The 10,846-nt window shown below is 43.4% G+C and overlaps 1 pseudogene; it reads right to left on the bottom strand.

Moving 5' to 3' along the window:
- Nucleotides 1–10,444: 10,444 nt before the first annotated feature.
- On the bottom strand, nt 10,445–10,541 carry LOC144701574 (small nucleolar RNA R71; annotated as a pseudogene).
- Between the last annotated feature and the right edge of the window lie 305 nt (nt 10,542–10,846).

Consider the following 10,846-nt stretch of genomic DNA (forward strand, 5'->3'; position numbering starts at 1 on the left):
AAAGGCTGTGGCTCAAATTGTCATTTAGTGTTTAAGCTCAGCTTTCGATTGATACACTTAACACTTCCAACACTCGTTGTTTGACCCACAGGATGAAAGAAATGACAATATGACAAAATACTTAGCTGTTGCTAAGGGACTAGCAATGTCTAAGCAGAGGGGTATATGATAACACCCTAATTTCTGTCTTTATTTCATGTTATTAGCACAATTTTATGCATTTAAAGAGCTTAAAATGGGGTTGTTATCATATATTTGCATGAAAATAGTGTTTTCAAGTGATTTCTGATTTTTCCCTAATTTTCTGTTAATTCTATGAATTTTAAAGGATTTATTGAAGCTCAAAATATTTTTTTTTGAATGAAAATGGCATATTAAATATTTTAATTTGACATTTATCATCATGGGAATGAATTAGTGAATTTTCTAGAATTTTTTAGAATTTTTTTACGAATTTTTAGGATTTTTCTGAGATTTATTTGAAGAGGAAATGTATTTATTTCAAGGAAAAAAAGTATATTTATAATAGAAAAAAAGTATTTTTATTATTTTTGAACTTTCAAGGGCCTTTTTGCAAACTTTCGTTGCAAAAAGACCTTGAAAACAGCTCTCGGTCGCCACTGCAGGCGTAAAGATCCAATTTAAAATTTTACAGGGTTTTATTACAATTTTGAATATATATTTTTAATGTTTTTATGAGAAATCGGAGGAGAGAGAGTGCGCAAGGGACATATACGCAATTACTTTTGGGCGGCGTCCAAAAGCAATTCCAGGCTTTTTAAGGACTTTTCTGCAAAAAGGAGGATTCAAAATGCACCAGCCAATGAGAGAGCGACACGTCATTGCGTGTTTAAAAACGAAATTATTAAATAAATCAATTTTAAATCCAATGGATTAAATTGGTTTAAAATTGATTTATTAATAACTTTTGATCCTGAAGTCCGATTGAGATGATTTTTTTAAGGATTTGTTTGTCTTGATCCCCTCTTTCTATCTGTATGGTTGGATCATTCAGATCCAGCCTACATTGATAGATAAATATTAAGTACTAAACGGGGGTAAAATGGTGATTTTTACCATATAACCTAAGTATAAAAGCTAAATTTCAAGAGGGGGAGCTTATTCTTGATGTTTCTCTATCACAGCTTCAAGACAGAGAGGAGTCCCACCCTGGATCAAGTTATCTGGTACTTTTTCCTTGATTGTATTACGATTTGTGCATTTTGAATGAGATTAATTCAATTTCTTGTCTCTTCTTCTTGGTTTTGATCTGAAATTCTAAATCGCTTGGCTTGAGCGGCATGTACAAGCCCTGATTAGGATTGAGAGGAGAATTTGAGGGATTCAATTAAGCATTCAACTGCATTCCAAAGAAAAACTCTAAAAAAATTAGTTTTAATTCTTAGGAGATTAAATTACCCCCATTTCAGTTCTGAATTATCAAAGTTGCAAAAACAAACCAAACTCAAATTAAAAATTCCCTTTTAACCTCTCTAATTGACCTCTTGGATCCTTTTATTAGGATCAAAGAAGCCAATTTAGAGCTCCATATTTCTTCTATTCATGTCAACTCTTCTACCCCCCTTTCTAAATTCTCATCTAATTAGGGTGACTTGATCCTCATTGAAGATCAAATTCAGTTTAACCAGAGTGAAATGACCAATACAATCACCAAATCGAATTCCTTAGTAGCTTCCCTTGGACGACACTTGTACTTATCACTATACGTCTTAAGTGGAGTTCTTATAAATTTTATTGCATAAGCCAACGACAAGGGCTAAAAATTACATAGTTTTTACCCCTATTTTCGGCTTATCAATACCCTTATTTATATCGACTGTAGTGTGAATCACAAATTACATCTCATTAGTAACTTGAATGTTTAAGTTCTAGAGTTATTAGTTTATCGTTTTAATGCATGTAGTGGATTTCAGTGACAAATAGCACACTCGAGCATTCATTTCATAGCTAAATTCTGTCGTCCAACTCATAGAGACATAAACGAGGAATCAATCTAAAGACACCCCTTCATGGGGTTCGATCTCTGACTCACCATCTGCATTACTATTAAGTAAGTGAAAGGATGAGAGTTTTTATTGTATAAGTTGACATTACACAACGATCGAGACAGCATGAGAATTTCAACGTATCACATCACCCTCTTAGTCATGCATTTTAGGCTCTCAGATTATGGAGTTGCATTTGTGCATCATGTGAGAGAGTCATGCTATAACATTCATGCATTCATTACATTCCAACATGAGAAGTATGAACTTGTTGCCATTTAACATCGACACCTAGTTAGTTACTATGAAGGTGACTTGGTTATGGATAGGTTGAGGCCAGAGAGATACTCTATAAGGGTCGCTACGACGATCTGCTCTCATAGTGATGGGCTTTTCTCGATAGTCCGAATGGTTGGGAAGAGCGCATACGTTGCGAGTATTTCCCCTAATAGGGGAATATGGTCCATGGTCAATGTGTCCAACCTTGAGTCATAACAACCCATGCCACCTCTTTTCTCCACCAAAAAGCCGCCCTTTTGGCCCTAGTAGTCTACATTCAATTGGGAGTGAGTATGCCAGTCCACCTTCCCTAGTTTGCGCCCCACTTAGGTATGAGAGCGTAGAGGCGGTATTGGGGGAGATCATTAACGTTGCAGAGAAAGGCGGCACAAGATGACCGTTCCCTATTTGATGGGAGGGTTGCGCCCCACCACTCCCCCCGATGAAGCACTCATGGTTACAGAAGACGAGCTCTAACAACCCGTCCGGCATGAGCTATCCCCTCGACATGATGCATTTGGTCTCAAGCTCGACACTATTGAGCTTTCCTGATGGAGGACCATCTCGAGGACGATGCCACGATGACGAAGAACCATCTCGAGGATGACGCGACGGGATGTCGTCAGCCACGCCGAGCAGCTCGCGCCGACGCTCGCCACCCGGGGTTTAAGTACCCCGCGTAAGAACTTTTATCTTTTTACTTATGCTCATTTTCATGTGTGTTTGTATTTTTGGATTCGTGGACTGGGCCGATGTTGTTGGGCCCGTGCCGCCATTTTTACTTTTATGTTTGTATTTTGAATTTGTAAGGGAGGCCGAACCACGTCTCGCGACGGTTCGTCCTCTCCCACGTTCACTTGGCACCCATCCTCACTATATAAGGGGATGGCATGCCCAAGGAACACCTGGGAGTCATTGTTGAAAAGTTTATTCACAATTCGTCTCCCCCCCTATCGTAGAGAGTAGTGTAGGGGGTTTGGCTAGCGCCACCCCCCGTTGAGATCACTCCGTGGTACAGCCCACGTCTCCCCGTCGAGATCACTCCGAGGGAGATGTGTTAAAGCGCGCCGTCGAGATCACTCCGGTGCGAGGAAAGAGTTTCAAGAAGCCGCCGCCATCAAGAATCGAAAGAGGCCTTCGTCGAGATTACTCCGGGGGTCTTGGGAGATTCAAGAAGCGTCGCCGACACGCCATCAACCGGGGAAATCTGCTCCGTCGAGGGAGCACACCCCAGATCCGTCAAGAACTCCTCTTTCTTGGAGGGTTCTTGGTTGTTACAGTTCAAGAAAGCCATTTCTTGGTACCTTTTTCCACCCTTCCACCATTTCTTGATCGCCCACCCCCCTTTCCCCATCGTTTCTTGATTCCCAACCGCCTCGTCTTGCCTTTCTTGATCGCCCCCCCCCCTTCCCCCATCGTTTCTTGCCTCCCCCCCCCCTCCTCTCGCCTTTCTTGCTCGCCCCCCCCTTTCCCCATCGTTTCTTGATTCCCAACCGCCTCGTCTTGCCTTTCTTGATCGCCCACCCTCCTTTCCCCATCGTTTCTTGATTCCCAACCGCCTCGTCTTGCCTTTCTTGATCGCCCCCCCCTTTCCCCATCGTTTCTTGATTCCCAACCGCCTCGTCTTGCCTTTCTTGATCGCCTACCCTCCCTTCTCCCATCGTTTCTTGATTCCCAACCGCCTCATCTTGCCTTTCTTGATCGCCCACCCTCCTTTCCCCATCGTTTCTTGATCCCCAACCGCATCCTCTTGTCTTTCTTGATCGCCCACTTTCTTTCCCCTTGATTTCTTGATTTCTTGATTTCTTGATTTCTTGATCTCACCATATCTCCTTGATTCCCCTTCGTTCTCCCCTTCGCCCTCATCTTTCTTGATTTCTTGATTCCCACCCTCTACGCCATAACCGATTACTTGGTTTTCTGCCCCACCCCCACGACTATTCCCACGATACTTGGTTCGCTGTCTTGCCGCCCACACGACTACGCCGTGCGCCAGCCAAGCGCGCGCCTTGTGCGCCCTCTGCTCCGACTTTTGTTGCACGCCACCCGTGGACTCAGCTCTCTGCTGGTAGTTACGACCGCACCTTCCGCACCCGGTTTTGTCCTCGCCAACGACACTCGTCCGCACGACCCGACACTAAGCATCCGCTCGACGACTTGGACGCCTTGGACTAAGCGATACAAAGGTCAGTCTCGTCTCCCCTCTATAAACTCCAGTATTATTATCTTCGACAGTCTCATCTTCCCCTATCGCGTCCGCTACCGTGATATTCTCGAACATCATCGGATAGGACTAGCCACCTTGTCGAGCATAGGGATTCTTGTGGTAGACGGACTGTCATCCGACTTGGACGCCGAACGCTCCAGGGCTGTTAGATGCCCCTCACTTAGTAGACGTCTAGTAGGTCCAGCGGGTCATTGGGATTTTGATCTTAGGTTCACTCGTCTCTCATTGATCGGTACGGCCGACGTCGCTATCCGTCAAGTCCTTATCTGCTCATTCGTATTTTCTCATCATTTGGCTTACATCCCATACATTCGCATCATAACCCTGTGACGTGAAACGCGCCGATCGATCCCGGCCGTCGTCGTATCACATCATTTCCCCACACTGAAAGGATGATGGGGGACCCTCAAGCTTGAAGACCCATTGAACCAGTTCCTCGAGTGAGCGCTCACGCATGAGACCCAGCCTTCGTGAGAACCAGCCTCGTCAATGGGCCACAAAGGTTTGATGTTACCTTTCCTTTTGTTTTCTTTGTTTAGATGACCTTGTAGGTTGGTTGTGTATGTGTCTACTTCTGTATGTTTGTACGTGTTTAGACCGTTGTATGAACCTACAGTTCTGCGTGTGTGTAAGCCCATGTGTGGGTGTGTTAGTGGGTATCCCTCTCTCATTAGGGGGCCCTAATTACTCTTATTTGGGCCTTCTCCCTTTTATTTCTAAGGGGGAGGCCCATATTTGCCCCTATAAAAGGTTGGGCCCGCCCATGGGAAGAAAGTGAAGAAAATATTTTTAAAAATATATTTTTGCAGAAAATTTTCTGATTTTTTTAGTGTGTTTTGAGTTTTTGCAATATTTAGGAAAATGGCCATACAAAGTTAGGAGAGAGAAAGAAAACCTTAGAGTTTTCTAGAAACCGGTGCCGTATTTGGCAGAAACCGCTAGTGCCACAACCATTGACGGAGCTCCAACCGTTGTCTCCCACAGTCTCCTACGACCTCCTATGGTCGCCTGTGGCCTCCTACAACCGCCACCACCCCCCCACCGGCCACCACACGCCTCTCGTGGCGTCTGGCGAATGCCACACAGTCTCCCCCGGCCGCCCATGTACTCCTATCTCGGTCGCTCGCGTGGCCACACTCTGTTGCCTGTCTGACTGCCCTCTACCACCCGTGCGTCCACTCTCGGCTGTATGATGGGGGACCATCTAGGAGACGCCACGACCGGTCGACATCAGCCTCGCTGAGCTGCTTGCGCCGATGCTCGCCAACCGGGGTTTAAGTACCCCGCGTAAGCATCCTTATCTTACTTGTTTTTGCTTATGTTTTTGTTTGTGTTTTTGGATTTCGTGGACTGGGCCGGTGTTGGGCCTCCTCCTCGTCCTTTACTTTTATTTTTCAGTTTTATTTTCAATTGTAAGGAGAGGCCAAACCATGTCTCACGACGGTTCGTCCTCCCCCACGTTCACTTGGCACCTATCCTCACTATATAAGGGGATAGCATGCCCAAGTGACATTTTGAGTCATTTGTTAAAGGAATTTCCAACTTGTGTCTCCACTATCATAGCGAGTAGAGTGTAGAGAGGTTTGGCTAGCCTCGCCCACATCGAGATCACTCCGTGGTAAGAGCCCTCATCGTCACGCCGAGATCACTCCATGACGACATGTTAAAGCGTTCCATCGAGATCACTCCGGAACGAGTAAAGATTCAAGAATTCGTCAACGCCTGGAGCTGAAGGATCCTTCGTCGAGATCACTCCGGAGGAGCCAGAAGTTCAAGAAACGTCGCCGACACAAACCCGCCCAAGGAATACCTTGGACGCTACCAAAAGGCCACCAAGACATTCAAGAAACCCGTGTTCTTGGACGCTTCTTGGTCAGTTACAGTTCAATAAGCCCATTCTTGGGCCCAAGATCCGCTCCACCGCCATCTACGCCCCGCCGCCGTCTTCACCGCCACCGTCGCCCTCCATCGCCGCCGACCTCGGCCCTTGTCCGCGTCGTGCGCCCACGCACCGTCGCCCGCGCACCACCCGCGCTCGCGTGCCGTCCGCGCTTGTGCGCCGCCCGCGCCCGCGCTCCGCCCACGCCCGCGCTCCGCCCACGCCCGCACTCCGCCCACGCCCGCGCTCAGCCCGCGCTCGCATCGCGGATTTTGTGCCCGTCATGCTCGCACCGGCGCGCCCGTCCGCACCTGCGAGCTGAGCGTCCGCCCGCGCCGGCGCATCTGTCTGTGCCCGCGGCCATCCAAGACCGCGCGCCCCATGCCCGTTGGCACCTGCGTGCTTGCCCGCACCCGTGCGTCCCGTCCGCGCCCGCGCGCCTTGCCAGCCGCCCACATCCACCGTCTGTCAATGCCTCTGTCTGTTCGTCCTGCCCAAGTAGTCCTTCGGCCCTGCGATCTCGTCCAGTCTCACCGTCCGTCGTCGACCGTGAGGCTCATCTTCGTGGACTACTACCGATCCACACCAACTTGGGAATTTATACGTTGATTGTGCCGTGGACTATTGACAAACCCAGGTACCCTCCCGTCTCCTCTCCATTGAATTCCAGTATTATTACCGTCTCTAGTCTCGTCTCCCGCTATCTCGTCCACTACCGAATTTCCTCATCTTGCTGATAGGATGGCCACCCCTGACGAGTGCTAGGAACTTTCTTGTGGTTGAAGGTCGACCGTTGACCCCTTGGCTGTCGAACTCTTTCGGGCTGTAAAACGCCTCTCATCTCTTAGACCTCCTAGTTGATTCCAAGGGTCATTGGGAGTCTGATTGGGAGTAAAATCTCGATCATTGATTGTCATTGATCTTCCTCTCTACCTGTGGACGTCCTAGTAGTGCTCATTACGGAATTTTAACTTTTGGCATACATACATATATATCACGAAATTGACCGTCGATTCTTGTGACGTAATACGAGTTGATTGATCCCGGCAGGTCGTATTACATCACTGTATGCACGGCTCGCCCTCAACCGACAGCATGGGCATCCCTTAGTCGGCCGCATAGTGGTCCTTCGACCCCTCGCACGGCCTTGCCTCGACTGCTCGCTTAGTCGACCGCGCGGTCATCCTTCGGTCACCCCACAATCGCCCAACACTACCGGCAACTGCCTTTGTTGCTCTACGATGCCCTCGGTCAGCCCCAACTGCCTTCGATTGCTAGTTGCCACCCCACACCACCGTTGGGCTCCCTACCGCTGCCAACGCCGCGCTCGTTGCTCCCCCGATCGCCATCGATCACCTTCACCGATCCCTTGACCATCAGTAACCGCTCGTGGTGCTCTGGAACCACCCATGGCTGCCCTTGTGATAACTTGCAAATTAACATGATTAATTAATGAATTTTATATTATATTTATGTGTCTTAATGACTATATTTCCATGTTATCATATTAAAATAAAGATAGATCATTTAACCTTTCATTTTATTATTAATTCTGATTTTTTTATCATTTTTTATGGAATTTAACTTCATTTCAGTGAAGAAATATTTTTTACAGGGTTTTAAATACTTGGCTAAATTTTTTCTGGAATTTTCCATATTTTTATATAATTTTTTGACCATTATATAGCCAAGAAATGATTTTTACGTATTTAAATAACACATATATTATTTATTTGGCATTTATAATATATTTAAATATTTACTAAGGAGTATCCACGTCATTCACCCGGGCGAATAAATGGATATATTTATTTAAATAAGAATAAAGAGAGAGAGAGAATGAGTGGTTATTATTATATAATAAATAGAGAGAAGAGAGAGAGAAGAATAGTCAACATAAGCGGCTATGATTTAAAATATATAAAAGAGAGAAGAGAGAGAGAAGAATAGTCAACATAAGTGGCTATGATTTAAAATATTTAAAGAGAGAAGAGAGAGAAGAATAGCGGCTTATGATTTAAAATAAAAGAGAGAAGAATGGTCAAAGATTACGGCTAAGAGAATAAAAATATATTTTTTTTTTTAAAAAAAAGACCTTTTGTCCTTTTCTTTTGTTTTTATTATTTCAGGGTGACGTGGAGAATTCCTAGCCGTTCAAATGACGAAATCACTTGCCAATGATTGCGGGCGGACGACGCGCACAACAACGTGTCGGGGCGTGATCCGAGAAAGCGGAAAACGAGAAATAATCATGCTAGCCAATCAAAACGCGCCATTTCCAAGCTTATTGGAGGAGAGATAAATAAATCCAACGGCTCAGATTTTTTCTCACTAAAACCTTGATATCTTGAGATCTACGTGTCCGATTGGGCTGAAATTTTGAGGGTAGGTTCTTTTCCCCTCTACAAGCCAGACGGTTGGATCTTTAGATGGAGGTCTGGAAAAGGGCGAAAATCACTTTTGGAGGCTCTCCCCAAGCAATTGGCCAGGAAGGACACAGGAGGCATTCTGGAAGTCGTCAGATCTGGATCTCTTTATCAAATTTGTAAGTTTCTGAATTGTATTTGATCATCTTCTAGAACGATTCGAAAACGCCTTGGCATGGGCGAAATGTACATGCCCTAGATTGATGTTGTGAATGCATGTGCACTTCTTTTGATTTGGATTCGAGATCTGACTTTTGATAATTAATTCTTAATCATTTTAGGACATTTCTGCTTCATTACATTTTTAATTTAGGGAAATTGGGGCTTTCCCCAATTTCTTCACTTTCTCTCTCTAGGTTAATTTGATTTGTTTCTCTCTCTAGATTTCGGTTTTTATTGTTTAGGAATTTAATTTAATATATAAAAACCCAAAACAAAATTTGAACCGAAAATTCATCCATTTTGAACTCCAATTCAAAAATCACTTTCTTGATTATTAAATTCCCAATTTTAATTCTGAAAATTATTATAAATTTTATTAAATTGGGAAATTAATAATTTATATTTTTATGAGCTTAAAATAATAATAATATTCTTATCTGGAATTATCTGACCGAAATCAAAATTAAGTTTTACTTAATTTTGATTATTTTAAGAATATTATTTAATATTAATTGAATTAAATATTGCAAAATTCAAAATTACTTGACTTGATTCATAAAAATTGTTTGAAAATTCTGAATTGTTGCCTCCTTGCGGATCGACCCCTTGCTTGCTCTATATTCTTATTTAGTAATTAAGGGAATTATAAATTTATTGCATAAGTCTAAAAAGCGCAACGACCACGTAATTTTACGTGATTTTTCGGCTTATCAATTGGCGCCGTTGCCGGGGACGCACGGTTTGAATTTTTAAATTATTCTGTGTGGATTCATTACTCTTTATTTTTTATATTAAGTCTTGGATTGAGCTGAATTTTGCAATTATTTTGTGAATTTTGATGAAATAGTGAAATTGAAAAAAAAAAATTCATCATTGCATAATTAAATTTTCTTGTTCATCAAAACTGACTATTTTTTATATTGATGTGTTTAACATTGCATGTTCGGTAGGAGATCTTTAAAACCTCATCTCGTGAATCTTGAAACAGTTAGTAGAACTCCTAGTTTTGATTGTATTTTTGAAAGCTCCAAAGGTGAAAATCAGCATTTTTGTGACTTAATGGAGAATAATCAAAATTTTGGGGTTGAACAGGGTGTTAGAAGAATGAGGTTGAGAGAATTTTCTGACCCTATAGAGAGTGAAACCTACACTAAAATATCTGCTCCTTTACCAGAAAATGTTAATTTTAGAATTGACCCGAATATGATTAATCAATTGCCTACATTTTATGGAAGATTTAATGAGGAGCCTTATGAGTTTTTGGAAGAGTATAACCAGATTTGTTCTGCTTATAGTTATGCAGGTGTTCCTCAGGAAATTCTCAAACTAAGGTTATTTCAGTTTGCTTTGAAAGATAGGGCAAAAGATTGGTTTAAAGGGGTAGGTCAAGAATTTCAATCTTGGAGTGAAATGCAAGCTTGCTTTTTAAAGAGATTCTTTTCTTATGGAAAGACATCTTCAATTAAGAAACATATAAGAGATTTTTGTCAAGGAACTGACACTCTAGGAGAAGCATGGGAGAGATTCATGTCACTCACTAGGAAGTGCCCACATCATGGCATACCATCTCATGAATTGGTTGAAATTTTTTATGGTGGATTGAATGATCAGGAAAGGCATCTAGTGGATATATCTAGTGGAGGAATGTTCCTTGATACCCATGCAGATGAATCCATGAAATTGATGGAAAAATTAGTAGAAGATTGGACATACACAAAGTTTTTCCTACACTAACCAAGTGCAGGTCCCAAGCGTGGAGGAATCATTGACGTCAAGGCAGTTGAACCGGAGATCAGGATTGATAAGCTAGAAAGAGAAATGAGCAATATTGGTAAAACAGTTAAAGATATGAGCAATGATATTAAAT

This window comes from Wolffia australiana, chromosome 3, assembly GCF_029677425.1.
Source record: "Wolffia australiana isolate 7733 chromosome 3, ASM2967742v1".
Classification (NCBI taxonomy): domain Eukaryota; kingdom Viridiplantae; phylum Streptophyta; class Magnoliopsida; order Alismatales; family Araceae; genus Wolffia; species Wolffia australiana.